Below are 15,930 nucleotides of genomic sequence, written 5' to 3'. Positions count from 1 at the left end.
AAATAAGATACTTTCATGACAAAGAGCACCTTAGGAACTTTGTGAATACCAAACCAGCACTCCAAAGAATTTGACACAATATCCTAGGAATAGACATTGAGGATCACAACCCCAGGAAGCAAAGCAGAATGAACCCATCTGGCATGACAAGAAATTAAATGTAAGGGGGGAGAACCCAACAAAAAGAAAAAGTCATGGCAATGACAAGACAATACGTTTCAGTTATAACCATCAATGTTAATGATCTCAATTCACCAATCAAAAGAAATAGACTGGCAGAATGAGTCAAGAAGCAAAATCCAACAATATGCTGCATATAAGAAACACACTTAATTCAAAAGGAAACTCATAGACTGAAAGATAAAGGGTGGAAAACAATACTCCATGTGACAGGAACCCGAAAAAAAGCAGGAGTAGCTATCCTCTTTGCAGATCAAGTAGATTTCAAACCAACACTGATTAAGAGAGACAAAGAAGGACACTACATCCTTGTAAATGGAAGAATCCAAGAGGAAGAGATGACAATCATAAATATCTATGCACCAAACACTAGTGCTCCCAACTATATAAAACAAATACTAACGGACATGAAAAGTCATATATGCACTAATACAATTGTAGTGTGGGACCTCAACACCCCACGGTCGAAAATAGATAGATCAACTAGACAAAGAAAAAGTAATGAAATACTAGAACTCAATCGAACTATTGAACAAATGAACTTAACAGATGTTTACAGAGTCTTCCACCCCACAAAATCAGAATACACATTCTTCTCAGCTGCACATGGGTCGTTCTCTAAAATAGACCACATACTCATGCATAGAACATGTTTAAGTAAGTGCAAAGGAATTGAAGTTATCCCTTGTATATTATCAGACCATAGTGCCATGAAATTGGAGATCCATAGCAAAAGAAACTCAAAAAATTTCATAAACACGTGGAAATTGAACAACACACTTCTGAATAACCAATGGGTCACAGAGGAAATTAAAGAAGAAATCAGACTGTTCCTACAATTAAATGACAATGACAATACAACATATGAGAGTCTATGAGACACAATGAAAGCAGTCTTATGAGGGAAATTCATAGCAATGAATACACATATTAAGAAAAGAGAATGAGCCCAATTAAACAACCTGATGCTGAACCTCAAGCTTCTAGAAAAAGAAGAGCAGGACAACCCCAAAGCTCATTCAAGGGAGGAAATTATAAAGATCAGAGGAGAAATCAATGCAATGGAGCCTAAGAGAACAATACAAAAAAAATCAATGAAGCCAAGAGTTGGCTCTTCAAAAGAATCAACAAAATTGACAAACCCTTAGCCAACCTTATCAGAAAAAGGAAAAAAAATGCTCAAATCCATGCAATTAGGAATGGAAAAGGGTGAAATCATAACAGACCCAGCAGAAATCCAGAGTATCATCAATATCTACTTCCAGAACCGATATGCCAATAAGATGGAAAACACAGAAGAAATGGACAGATTCCTAGATACATATAAATTACCAAGGTTGAATGAAGAAGACCTAAAAATTCTGAACAACCCAATATCAACCAATGAAATTGAAAATGTAATTAAAAACTAATCAACTAAGAAAAGCCCAGGCCCTGATGGCTTCACTGCTGAATTTTACAAGACATTTAGAGAGGAACTGCTGCCACTACTGTTTAAACTCTTCAATGAAATTGAAAGGGAAGCAATACTCCCAAATTCATTCCTGGAAGCAAGCATCACCTTGATCCCCAAAGCAGAGAAAGACCCAACTGAAAAGGAGAACTATAGACCAATCTCACTAATGAACATAAATGCAAAAATCCTCAATAAGTTAATGGCAAACAGAATGCAGAAGGTCATCAAGAAGATCATACGCCCTGATCAAGTGGGATTCATCCCAGGGATGCAGGGATGGTTCAATATAAGAAAATCAATCAATGTAATACACTATATCAATAGAGCCAAGGACAAAAACCATATGATTATCTCCATAGACACAGAAAAAGCATTTGACAAAATTCAACATGCATTTATGATAAAAACCCTACAAAAAATTGGAATAGATTGTCTCTACCTCAAACTGATAGAAGCCATCTATGAAAAACCAACAGCCAATATCATACTAAATGGTCAAAAACTGAAATCCTTCACACTAAAATCAGGAACCAGATAAGGATGTCCACTATCACCACTCTTGTTCAATATAGTTCTGGAAACATTATCCATGGCAATTAGACAAGAGAAAGAAATGAAAGGAGTAAAGATAGGAAATGAAGAAGTCAAATTGTCATTATTTGCAGATGACATGATACTCTATATAGAAGACCTCAAGAACTCCACCAAAAGTCTTCTAGACTTAATAACCAAATTCAGTCAAGTAGCTGGTTACAAGGTCAACACACAAAAATCAATAGCTTTCCTCTACACAAATGACAGACTCACTGAGAGAGAAATAGGCCAAATAATTCCTTTCACAATAGCACCAAAAAAACTGAACTACCTAGGAATCATCCTAATGAAAGAAATCAAAGACCTCTTCTCTGGAAACTATAGCACTCTGAAAAGAGAGATTGAAGATGATATCAGAAAATGGACAGACATCCCCTGCTCCTGGGTAGGAAGGATTAATATAGTGAAAATGGTCATACTTCCAAAACTGCTATATAGATTCAATACAATTCCAATTGAGATCCCAGCAGCATACTTCATGGACCTTGAGAAAACAATCCCAAAATTCATTTGGAACAAGAAGAAACCCAGAATAGCAAAAGCAATTCTAGGTAACAGAGATATGGCAGGGGGTATCACAATCCTCAACCTGCAACTATACTACAAAGCCACTGTGATAAAAATGGCATGGTACTGGCAAAGAAACAGACCTGAAGACCAGTGGAACAGATTAGAAGGTGCAGAAACAACGCCAGACACACTCAGCCATCTCATCTTTGATAAAGGAGCCAAACATCCTCACTGGAGGAAAGCTAGCCTCTTTAATGAATGGTGCTGGAAAAATCGGGCTTCAACTTGCCAAAGATTAAAACTAGACCTATATCTCTCACCATGCACTAAACTAAAATCAAAATGGATTAAAGATCTAAATATTAAAATAGAAACTCTGAACCAGTTGGAACAGAGGTTAGGTAGAACCTGTGAAGACATCGGTGTAGGAAAAGATTTTATGAACAAAACCTCAGTTGCCCGTGAACTAGCACAAACAATCAACAAGTGGGATCTCTTCTTATTAAAAGGCTTTTGCACAGCAAGAGAAACCACCAGCAGTGTGAAGAGACAACCCACAATGTGGGGAAAAAAATCTTCACCTGCTCTTCCTCAGACAAAGGTCTACTATCTCGAATCTACAAAGAACTTAAAAAGATCTGACCTTCCAAATTTAAAGACCCAATCTGAAAATGGGCATCTGAAATGAACAGACATTTCTCAGACAAAGAAGTAGAAATAGCAAATAAATATATGAAAAAATGTTCAACATCACTGGTCATTCAAGGGATGCAAATGAAAACAGCTCTGAGATTCCATTTCACTCCAGAAAAAATGGCTGCTATCATGAAATCAACCAATAACAAATGCTGGCGGGGCTGTGGGAAAAGAGGAACCCTGCTCTCCTGCTGGTGGGAGTGTAGACTGGTGCAAGCACTGTGGAAATCATTATGGAGATACCTCAAATAACTAGAACTGGAAGTCCCATTTGAACTCGCTATTCCACTGCTGGGTATCTTCCCCAAAGAATTAAAAGAACCATACCACAGTGCTATATGTGCTCCCATGTTCATAGCAGCACAGTTTGTGATAGCTAAAACTGGGAAACAGCCCAAATGTCCATCAACTGGAGACTTGATCAAGAAAATGTGATTTTTTTTTAACAAAATGGAGTACTACTCAGCCATAAAAAATGAGAAATTAGAGACATTTATAGCTAAGTGGATGCACATTGAGGCGATACTCTTAAGTGAAATAAATAGGACACACATATATAAATACCAAATAGTTTCTCTGGTGTGAGAAACTTAAAGTGTAAATAAGGACTAAAATGTATAATAGGTAATGTGAAATAGGAAGAAAAGGGGCAAAGGGGAAGGAAGTGGGAGGGATAGGCAAAAGGATGGAAGGGAATGGGATTAATATGAGAAAATGGAAAAATAGGAACAAAATCTTTGTAAATAGGGAGGACTGGAGGGGTTGAAGGGAGGGCTGGGCAAGGGTGAAAAATAAGAACCAAGAGAGTATGTAAAGTTGCAAATTTCCAGTGATGAATGTCATTATATTGTATACCTAAAATGTAGCAATGATTAGAATGAATAATCGATAATGCAAAATAGGAAGAAAAGGTCCAAAGTGGTAGGGGTAGTGGGAGGCACAGGGGAAAGGAAAGAAGGGAAAGGAAAAAATGATGAGAAAGGGAACAAATGGAAATAAAGTCTTTGTAAATAGGGAAGGGTGGAAGGCGTGAAGGGAGGGCTAGGAATGGGTAAAAAGCAAGAACCAAGATGCATTATGTAAAGGTACAATTCCCAATGAGAAATGTAATTGTGTTGTATACCTGCAATGTACCAATAAAAGAATTTAATAAAAAAAAGAAATTCATGCAAGGTTATATAGCTCCTTTCCACTATGATGTGATGACGAAAAAGTCAGAGAGGACATTATTTCCTCAAACCCTGAATCAGGACACAATCAGACAGACCCAAGTATACCTATGGGAACAACAGGACAGAATATTTGAAATCGAGACTGTCCTAAAAAAAAATGATATACGGTACTCCAGGAATAAAGCAAGAACATTTTGTGACTCTAAGAGTAGCTTGAGTGACAGGTGAATGAACTACGGTATAATGTCAATCGAGGGTGACGGCTACTTCTTTCCTGCTTTCTGCATTCTTTGATATATGATAGGACCTGCCAAAGCCTATTGATTTTAGTGATGCTTTCTGTATGAAGATTTATGCCCTAATGGTGCCTTTGGACTTTTTGGGCTGGCTAGACTCTCAGCCTCTGAAATGCTTAGGGGAAGCAGAGGCCAGGAGGAAATGATTCAGTAACTAAACTGACTTCTGATAAATCCAGCAGGACAGAGTCCTGTGATGTGGCTGTAACTAGGGCTTTAATGCCAATAGTTGTGGGAGGCTATAGATAATATATGTGGGCCTTAAATTTTGTAAGAACTTCTAGCTTTCACAGCTTGTGGTACTCAGGGAATGTATCCTGGAAAAGAAATGAATAAGTACAATAGAGAGACTGTGTAGTATTCGCACAATATTCTATCAGCCAGGATGGCTCTGCTCAAAATACAGCACCAGTGTGAATCAAAGATATTACTTAGGTAATTGTGCACAGGATCATTAAAGTCCAAATCTGAGCAAGGTAAAAACTGTCAGTGTGTCTTGAGGTTGCTATGGTGGTCCATGGCACAGGCCACTGGCCAATGCAGGCAGCTAAGACCAACATTTTTATTTCACAGAGTTCAAAGTGACTCATCCTCCTTGTTAGAAAGGAGTTGTATTTTTGCTTTTTTCCATTGTTTTGTTTTTGTTATTTTACCTTTTTTTGCTGCCAGATCAAAGCTTGTTTAAGGGACTGTTTCACTGAAATTCAAGCAACTGCCTACTTAAGAAGCCTGGGTTTCTTTGGTTGATTAAAAGAACCAGGTCCAATTTTTCTGTGAACTCTCTGGGCAAGCCCTGCTTCCTCTCATGAATGATGAATGTAACTGTATTGTAGACCTAAAATGTACCAATGAAAAAAAATCACTACAATAGTGAGATTGAATTGAAAAAGAACTAAAAAGTTGTAATTAGGAATTGTATTAGTCAGCTTTCTGTCATTATAACAAATAACTAAGATACATCATATTTACCCAATGTATAAAGAGGAAAGGTTTATTTTGGCTTCTAGTTCTGGAGGTTCTGCTCCATGATCCATTGGTTTTCCTTGCTTTGTGTTGAGCCAGCATCACAGACAGAGTACATGTCATATAGTGAAACCACTCACCTCATGGCCAGGAACAAAAAGGAGAGGAACAGAAAGAAACCATCATCTCACATTACCTTCAAGGGTGTGTGCCCTATGATCAGAATACCACTCATTGGTTTCACCTTTTAAACTTTTCACCCTCTCCCAATAACACCAAGCTGAGGAAAATACTTCTACCATATGGGCCATTGGGATATTTCTCTAAACAATAACAAGAATCGTGCCCCTGAACGAGTTAAGTTCATAGGATAAATTTTGGATGACTGAATCAGAAAACTAGAATTAGCCTCCTGCTGGTGTGACCTATGTAGTTACACAGATTTTCTATGCCGGAAAGAGCCTGTCTTGGTTTAATGATGTGTTTTGCCATCTTGAAATTCTTAATTTATAAAGAAGTGGCCTGCATTTTCATTTTTCACGGGATACAAAAAGTAGTCAGTCCTGCAGGAAATTCCACAGAGATTCTTCAGCACATTGGTGGTTATACTCAATGACCATTTCAGCGCTGTTTTATGTTCAAGAGCCTGTGATCTGCAATCATACACTCTTATCACTTACCACTGATTGATTTAAAGCAATTTCCTACTTCTTTGAGAATCTCACTTTTTGATCTCCAGAATGGGGATGGTAATATGACATTACATACTTTTGTTTAGAGGATTCAGTGTAACAATATACCTATAGCACTTAGCTTAGCAACTGTTAAGAGCAGGATCTCAATAAATACCTTTTCACTAAACGAATAGCAGTAAAATTGTCTCAGGGTGTCGAGATTTCTGTATGGATTTGATTATTGGAAAAAAATTATAATAATGAAACAAATCTTCAAGAAACTAAATTATATTTCTTCTGTCATGAGGTCTTTCATTCCCTACCTCATGCTTTTTTATACCCTGAAGAACTCACTAAATAGTCCAGGAGCCAGTAGGTTTCACTTTTAAAGATTAAAAATATTGGAGCCAAAGCACAGATTGAAAGTGACTAATGACAAACTTTGAGAGCATGTGGATTCTGAGGACATATATTTTTTTGTATCTGCCACTCATCAAGATGATAAATCATTCTCTGCAATTATGGGTGGAGCTATGGCCCATCATTTTGTGGATTTAAATGCCCAAGGGGAAGCATTTGCTCCTGAAAGTGAATATGAGTTTGTTTCTTTGCCAGTCATACTGGGACTATAAGTGTGGCTCACTGATAGACCACTTGCCTTGAATGTGTGAGGTACCAGCACTGCAAGAAAAAGTTGCATACAATTTCAAATATATTCTTGATTATATTTTGGAGATTGAAGAACTTAGTAGAATTTATCATTTAGTCATATAGTTAGTATTTAAAAATTTGTGATTTATAGGTTTTAGTCTCAAGCCAGCCAAATGAGTAATTTCCAAGTAACCCAAGACCTTTAAAAAATATATCATCTTTGGCCATACCCGTAAGTACTAGGGGATAAAAGGACAGCAGAAGTAATTCCCAGATCACCTTTTCTCCCCCATCAACTTTCACCACTCTCTGTTGCCACATTTAAACTTCTCCAGTCTCAGCTTAAGTGTTATTTTTTCTTTCATTTTTTCCTCTTGCCTATTCCTCACTAAAAAGGAGACAAAAAGATTTATTAAGTCAAAACACAACTCTTCTTGGAAGACTGGGAAATAAAAGAATAGAGAGAGAAATACCAAAATTCTCTTCAGAGTACAGTAGAGAAAAATGCCAATGTTGAGTTAAAATTTTTATTTTTCCATATACTTAAAAAAATCTATTTAAAAAGCTCACATACTATGTGGTATACACCAAAATTCTGTTTCAGACCTCATCCTACTTATCTTCACTCAATACATTGGGCATTTTTCCATGGTAGAATTACTGTCCAGCTAAGATCACAGTGAAACCAAACTGAAGATATGCTGCCTCCAAAGTCCATCAGTTAATAATTCAACTTTCAGTAGTCCTTCAAAACTCATTACCTGTGTGGTTCATTTGTGTAGAACTTTTTAACAGGCCCTCTGATATTTGGCAAATGTAAATAAGATGTAGGCTCTGACTTCCAAGGAATTAAAATAAAATACAAAAGTTTAGGCATGAGCAAAATGTCTGCAATAACACATGGTCATGGTAAGTGTGATCTGAGTGGTGCGGACCACAAATGCCACACACAGCATTCTCTTACGAGAGAAATCTAGGCTACCATTGCCAATATCTTCTTGGATTTATTCAGGGCAGAATTACATTCTGAAATTTAGGCTAAAGAGATGTGAGTTGCTGATATAATGAAACATGCATGTACCAATGTCCTTTAATATGGAAAATAATTTGTCCAAAGTTTATTTTTGGTTGGTTTATATGCTCATATACTATAAAATGAAACACGTCATCAAAGATCTTCTTAAGTATAATACCTTCCAACTTTTGGCCTCTAATATAACCCTGGATCATTATACAGCTTGGACCTCTGGCAGTGTATGAAAAGAGAAGGGAAAACAGCAGATTACAGATTTGCTATTTTGCAATGCTTTATGACTTAAGGTAACTCTATTGAGTCAAGATAATATTGTCTTTCAGTCATTCTGGAGCTGAATTCAGCCCTTACTCTCTACATACCTATTCTTTCCACATTGTCTCAATTACTTAGGACTTGGTAGGCAGGATTGGGTAAGGTATTGGAAGCATTTAGATTGAAATGGAGACTTACAGGCTGATAATGTGACCTTAAACAAGTAGATAGCAACAGGAGGAAGGCATGTAAGGGCAGTCAGAGAAAGATGGTTTCAGAAAAAGATTGCATGGGACAGTTGACAACATATTCACAAAATAGTTAATAATGGATTTACAACATAAGTGGATGCATACAGTGTGAAATAAAATTATAAAAGTATATTGAGTATATTTTTGATATTTTCAAAGACTGTGTGAAATTTTATATTTATTTTTAAATTTTAATCAATGGGGAAAGCTTAACTTTTAAGGAGACTAGTAAAGTATGCTCTGATCTGAGGAAATAATAATAGATGGAGCTAAGTGAAACTGGAAAAATACGTGGGGCAAAAGACAAAGTTTACTAGTTGACAGTCTTCCACAAAGATGAAGTGAAGTGATAGGGCATGTCTGCTTATTGCATAAGTGAGGGATGCTAGGGCCTCAGCAGTGCAGGACGACTCAAGAGACCTTAATATAAATGGTCTAATTTGTAAGGTAAAATACAGCCCAGGGAATTGAGACAGTAAAAACTACAAAAATAATGGCATTACTAATAGCAAAAACACGTTGTATGTGCTTCATAGCATGTTCTGTCACTGTGCTGAGCACTTTACTTGTAGTAATCTTTAACTCAAATCAACTTTATGGAGTAAACTTGCTATCTGTGCTCTATCAACAGGAAAAGCAAGTATGGAAGTGCTTAATTAAACAGTATTTCTTCATTCAAGTTCATACAGCTGAAAAGTGGAGGAGCAGGGATCTAAAGGCAGGCACTGTTCACTTTTCAGTAGCAAAGGCCATGGCATCCTTGTTCTGTGGTATCCATATGGTTTTAAATCCCAGTCCTTTCAATTCTACCAGCTGGATTATTTGGGGACAATTACTAGATTGCATGGAGCCTCAGTGTTTTCATTTATAAAATGGGAGCAATTAACCTAGACTTTGTAGAGATAATTTGAACATTAACATTAGTAGTGAGTGTGAAATGCCTACCAAAATATCTATTTCAATGAGTAAGACGAGAAACGATAGGAGATCACATATGGTAAGCAATACTCAAATCCTGAAACTTGATCCTACTTGGCAAATTTATTCATAGCAATCCTATAACAAGTAATCACTGGGGAATGGGAAAGGAGGTCATACTGTGTTCAGTTAATTGGCTGTGGGAGAAATCCAGGAGCCTTTCCATAAGCTCACCTGGCCAGCATCTGAGGCCAGATCCAGGCACAGGCTCAGCATTAAAAGTTCAGTGATAAAATTAATGACTCAACAGAGTAGGCCAGGAAGAAGGCTTGGGGGAAGAATTTACTAATATGCAGCTGCTAATATTCCAGTCATAATAGCTACACTATTTATGTTGACAGAGTTAATTCCAGACGCCACCAGCTAGAAAAGTAGATTTTTATTAGTCTAATGCAAGTAGGGATTGCTGAAATCTTTGGCATTATGAAAAGAATTACTAAAGTTTAGAAAGACTTTTCAAAACAGATGAATGAAGGGTACCTTTAAGAAACTATGGGCAGATACAGAGACTTCTGGTCATTTGAAGAGAAGTGGAGTAAGATTTTGCTAGATTAGAAAATTAAGGATAAGGTATCTCCACAGGATCATGCTTTAAGAACCTAGAATGCACCAACTTAGCTAGTGCTTTCATTTTCAGAAATGTATTTCCACCAACACACACACATGCACATGTGTGTGCACACACACTCACGCTAGTATAGCTATATCTCAGAGAATCAGATTTAGCTCCTAAACCTTAGAATTAACTGGTTCTGTAGGAGAAAGGGATACAGATGATGGGAAAATATGACAAATGCATTTTATCATTCATATCCACTTGGATTATTGCCTAGGTACATTGGCAGGTCCTAGATCTCTGCCTTCAGAAGTGTTCTGAGCCCTCAGCTTTAAATTTGTGATCATTTACTACTACCCTGTCTATTTTTCTGTTTATGTCTCTCTTTCCGAATGGACTATATGTGCCATAAGAAAAAACATCTTAAGATTATTTTCATTGCCAGATTTCTAGTAGATGGCACATAGTTGGATACATCGGAAATAATTATTGAATGAATGAATAAAAATCTTTTGGGGCATATTTAGTTCATTCTCTTCTTTTATTCCAGAGAATTGTTAATAAGATAGGTTGGAAGTTTTAAAAGTAAAAACCTAAATTTAGATATGCTCTCTCTGTTCCTCCTCCTCCCATTTGGAGATTATGTAACTTTTTCAAGAACTCCCTACTGAAGATGGAAATTGTCCTATGGGGTTAGGGAGTTTTGAGTGGCTTTTGAAGAGGGAATTGACATGGAGAAGAGATATCTATCTTGTAAAATAACCTCAAAAAGACTAGGCAGAAAAAAGACTGGAAGCTCAGAAGCCAGTTGGGAAGATTCCCTTGTAATAGATGTGCAGATCAACAAATGGACAGTGAGTGATGCTACATCCTGTGGCCAAGCATACCACTATTTCTATTTAATAATAATAGTAATAATAATGCTAAAAAATAGCAAACATACTGAGTGTGTACTTCCTGCCAGTCACTCTTCTACGGGGTTCAGGAAAACGAAGTAAGCTGTCCAAGTTTATCCATCTGTTAGTAAGTGGCAAAACTGAAATTTAGCCTTACGTATTTAAATTCTAAGTCCAGATCACCTTTCACCATAACACATAAAATCTTATAGTACAGTATCTATATCTTGTAAATGCAAATACATATCACTTAGGAAAATCCACTTTACTTTTAAATAGATTTCAAGAGTCTAGAAAGCAGAGGGATATCTGTCTTCTATTTATTTCTTAGACATATATGTGTTGTGTGTGTGTGTGTGTATGTGTGTGTGTGTGTGTGTCCTGGTGACCATGCCTTTCGGAATGTGCATTTTAACAAGGATCCATGGAGACCAACGCCTCAATCCAAGGCAATGCCACTCGAGGGTCAGAGGCCGTTGGGTAGGACAGGAGCTATGATGAGGGTCCAGTGCCTTCCCTTGTCCCTGTTATCACAGGCGAAAATACCCACCTGAGCCCTCAGGCCTCTTTTCTACCACATGTCTTTCTGTTGGGGCAGGGTGGGTAGGGAAAGATGGAGGGTTGAAAAGCTGAAGGGTGACACTGAGCATCGCCAATGCTTGCTGCAGTCTTTACTATGTCCTCAAAAACTGGCTGCTCAGTGCTCTCTTCCTTTCTGGCTTACTGCTTTCTTGACACAGCAGTTGCTTTTTCTTCTCACACTGCATGAGGCTCCAGGAAAAAGGAACTTGGCAGAGAATATGGGATCTGTACAAGGCCTCTACATCGGAAGGGAGCCAGTTAGGATGAGGAACAGTTACCCTGCAAGGCTGTCCCCACAGAGGCCCTTTGCTGAGGCCAGGGCTCCCACCAACCTCTCTCCACCATCCCACCCCTTTCTCACCACCCTCAACCCACTTTCTCTGCAGGAAATTCCTTTCTGGGCATTCAGAGATGTACTCTATGGAAATCTTATTCGAGGTTTGCAAAGGTGAATTCCGGAGACTTCGGGGCCGGTTTTATTTGCATGATAGGTGCTATATTTGTCTCTGGCTAGCAGGGAAAACAGCTGGGAGCTCCCAGAAAGCTCTTGGGCTCCTGGACAGATAGAAATTTATATCCCATCCCTGGTGACAGATAACTCTGATTGTAGGGTGGGATCTCTGAATCCTGGCTGAAGCTCCAATCCCAAAGTATGGATCTATTTTATTTCAATGGGGAACTAAGGTTTCACTTTTCCTTTTTTTATCCCAAGAAGTGTAGCAGGATTCTATTTTACCATTTTTTTATTGTTGATTTTTTTTGGGTTTTTTTGCACCAGGGATCAAACTCGGGACCTTGCGCTTGCAAGACAGGCAGTGGAACCATTGAGCTAAATCTCAGGCAGGATTCTATTTTATAAATTCAATTATATATATTTTATTTTCAATTTATCCCTTTCCTTCCTTTTTACCTGCTTCCCATGGAAGCAGATAACTTTGAGCAGATAATTAGGTATGGATAGGCCTCAGGGGGGTTTTGATGGGGAGAACCCCAGGAGTAGCCTGTGGTCTCTGGACTTCAGTGTTTCACATGCACAAAACATAGAACAGGTTATGCTGGTGTCTGGGAAGCATAAACATCACCTGTGAGTGAGTGTCTCGGAGGGAGATATCCAGAATCATTTTAAGGGAGGGAGGAAATCCTCCGTGAGTGGCAGATCTTCCTTGAACCCTTCCATGCGCCTCTCTTGGCAACTCCCCAGCAGCTGTCTACATTATGAGGCTTGACTTCATCCCTGGACATTTACTCGCTGTTCCAAAGCTCCTGAAAGCCCCAAAGGAGGTCATTTGACTATAATAAAGGGCATTTTCAGTTAGTATTTATGGTTTAACCTGTTGTTCTGAGGCAGAGATTATTTGGGACCAGGCTGAAATGAGATTCTCTTCCCCATCCTCCAACAGCAAAATGCATTCCTTCAAGAATTGTAGATTCCAGCAGGGATCACACTTCTGTGATTCACAGCCTGAGGATACATTCCTTTCTGAGTTGGCTCCACACAGAGAAACAGTTGTCAGCTATTAAAAAATCAAAAGAGGGCACATACATATCTGGGTGCTTTGCTTCTTCTGTATAAAAGAAAGATCTAACACTGCTGAACCTCATCATATGATGCTGCCTGTGACCTTGACAGCATCCCCGGGATCATAAGCTCCCTTGAGAACCCCCTGCACCTTTGCCATTGGGCTACCTGAGCGGGTCCATTTCCCCATCTGGGAAATACCTGTGGGCATTGACTTGTGGAAGTATTACTTCTCTTTAGTACCTTGCCGCACACTTTTTTTCCATCAAAATCTTTAAATTGCTCTTCTTCTGTTTCAGCAGTAGGATGAGGTGCAGATAAGACTCATTAGTTCTGTAACCTGGAACTTTCAAGCTATGTGAATTCTCAGCTGTCCCTTACATTGTGCTGCACCCCCAAGTGGATGACTTTGGGCTCTATTGGTGGCTCTGGGCATTGCCACTCCTCAGTGACTCAGAGATTCCTAATTTCCTCCCCTGCCATGTTCTGTCTTGATTGTAACTATGTGACTTCTTGCAGATTCTGCAGCACCAAAGAACAGAAATTTGTCTGAGGCTGTCTGCCTAAGAAAATGAGCACTTTGGGGCTTGGGATTATGCCAAATGTGTTTGATAATTAATTGTGTAACTTTGGACAAGTAATTTGCCCTGCTACTGCTTCCGTTTTCTTTTATAAAATAAGGGTAGACCCTGAGTGACCTCCACTTATTCATTCAAGTAATTCATTCAAGTAATAAGTATTGCGCACCACCATGTCACAGACACTGCTGTAGGAGCCATGTATTTAAGAGGGAAAAGACAACAGCATCACTCTTGAGAATCTTAAAGTCTGGAGGTACAGATTCACATGCCTATATCTATTTACCTGTTTATTATATATCATAATCTAGTACAGTCCTGTACCACAAAATGATATTCAATGACAGATGGGCTATAAAGCAGAAGTTCCATATGATTATAATGGAGTTGAAACATTTCACCTAGAAACATTGTAGCCATCATCCTATCTTCTTGTCCTATAGCACAACACATTACTACATGTTTGTGATGATGCTGGTATAAACAAATCTAGTGCTATGCCAGGGGTATAAAAGTTTAGCAATATGATTGATATAGTAGATACTATTTGATAATGATAAAAAGTACAGTGCTGCTGGCTTATGCAGTTACTGTACTATTTATATTTTTATCTAAGAGGATTTTTCTATTTGCTAAAAGGTTATTATAAAACAGTGTGCAGCAGCCTTACAACATCTCATGTGCACCACGTCTCTTATGTGCATTAAGAAGTCACATGAAGTCACTTTCCTATGCCATTGAAGTTTGTATAAACACACACTATGATGTTCACACAGTGACGAAGCCACCTGATCTCTCAGGACTTGTTTCATCTCTCAGAACTTGCTGCAGTCATTAAGCAGTACATGACTGTAAAGAACCTGTATATGGATTGTGAGAAAAAATATATACAAATTTTTAGAAAGCAGTGTGGTAAGGTCTCAGATATGTAGGCACAGAAGTATGTGCAGTTGTCCAGGAAGAGTGCTTGCAGGTAGCAGGGAAGGCTTCAGAGTAGAGGTGAGTCTTGTGTGGATCTTGAGGTGGGAGCAGGATCCCCATGAGAGCCAGGGTAAAGGGAGCATTCACGTGAAGCTCTAGCAGCCTGCAAAGTAAAGTGCTGGGGATGTAGGAAGTTTGGAGTGACTGAAATGGGGCAGGTGGTTTGGGAAGCAAGGCTACAAATCCTATTGGAGACAGAACTGGCAGAGCTATGTACCATGCTAAGCATTTAAGAAAGTCATCCCTTCCAAGTTCTTTACCCATGAATTCTTATTTATCCATAAATTCTATTTTTCCTGGAATAGTTCAGTGTTGTTCTGTTAATAACCTGAGACCGTGCATGCTCCCATGGTTCATCTCAAAATCAAAATTCTTCAGTAGCAGATCTATAGGTAAGGAGCTGGCAGGAAGTGGTGTGTGTATAAGTTATCACTGAATGGTGATTGAGCTGTGTTTGACTTGTGAAAAATAACTATTCATCAGACACAGAGATGTACTTGTCCTCCTCCAGTTTAGGGAGAGGAACAATCCCAGCCAATACAGCATGACAGACAATAGGAGTTGCAGTCCGGTATGATGAGTCACTAACCATTTGGTCTAATTTCAGATGAATTGTTTATTTATTCCTGTACAATCTGCTGTTTTAATAATGTTTTCTCTCGCTTGTAGAGTGGAGATCATTCTCAGGGACTCTTCCCACTTAGTATCTTGAAGGTGTGGAATACAGGACATAAAATAATTTTTTCTCAGTTCTACCAGACCACAATATACTGGGAATGTGTCCCTCTCATATATTGATTATGTTATTTCTAAAATTGGGTAGGTGGTCTCTATTTGGGATTCTTTCTCCATCTTTCAGTTATTATGTCTGTTCAGTTCTAAAAACATGGTGCTTTGAGTTCAGTTCTGCTCCCTCTGCTGGACAGATGCCACCTAACCCAAGTGAAACAAAGTATGTCAGGGTTTCTCCTCCACTAAGACTATCACATTATTTCTTTTAATTCTTGGCAATGAACTGCTAGAATTTTTTAAAATGTCATTTAAAATCTAATGGTTCTTTCTCTAGCAGATTATAATAATTTTAAAACACTGCAGATTAAATTTGGGAC

This window comes from Heterocephalus glaber, unplaced genomic scaffold (genome assembly GCF_053883595.1).
Source record: "Heterocephalus glaber isolate CG9 unplaced genomic scaffold, H.glaber_assembly_v1.0 deba00001446, whole genome shotgun sequence".
NCBI classification, from domain to species: Eukaryota; Metazoa; Chordata; class Mammalia; order Rodentia; family Bathyergidae; genus Heterocephalus; species Heterocephalus glaber.
Note: the sequence above shows the minus strand (reverse complement) of the source record.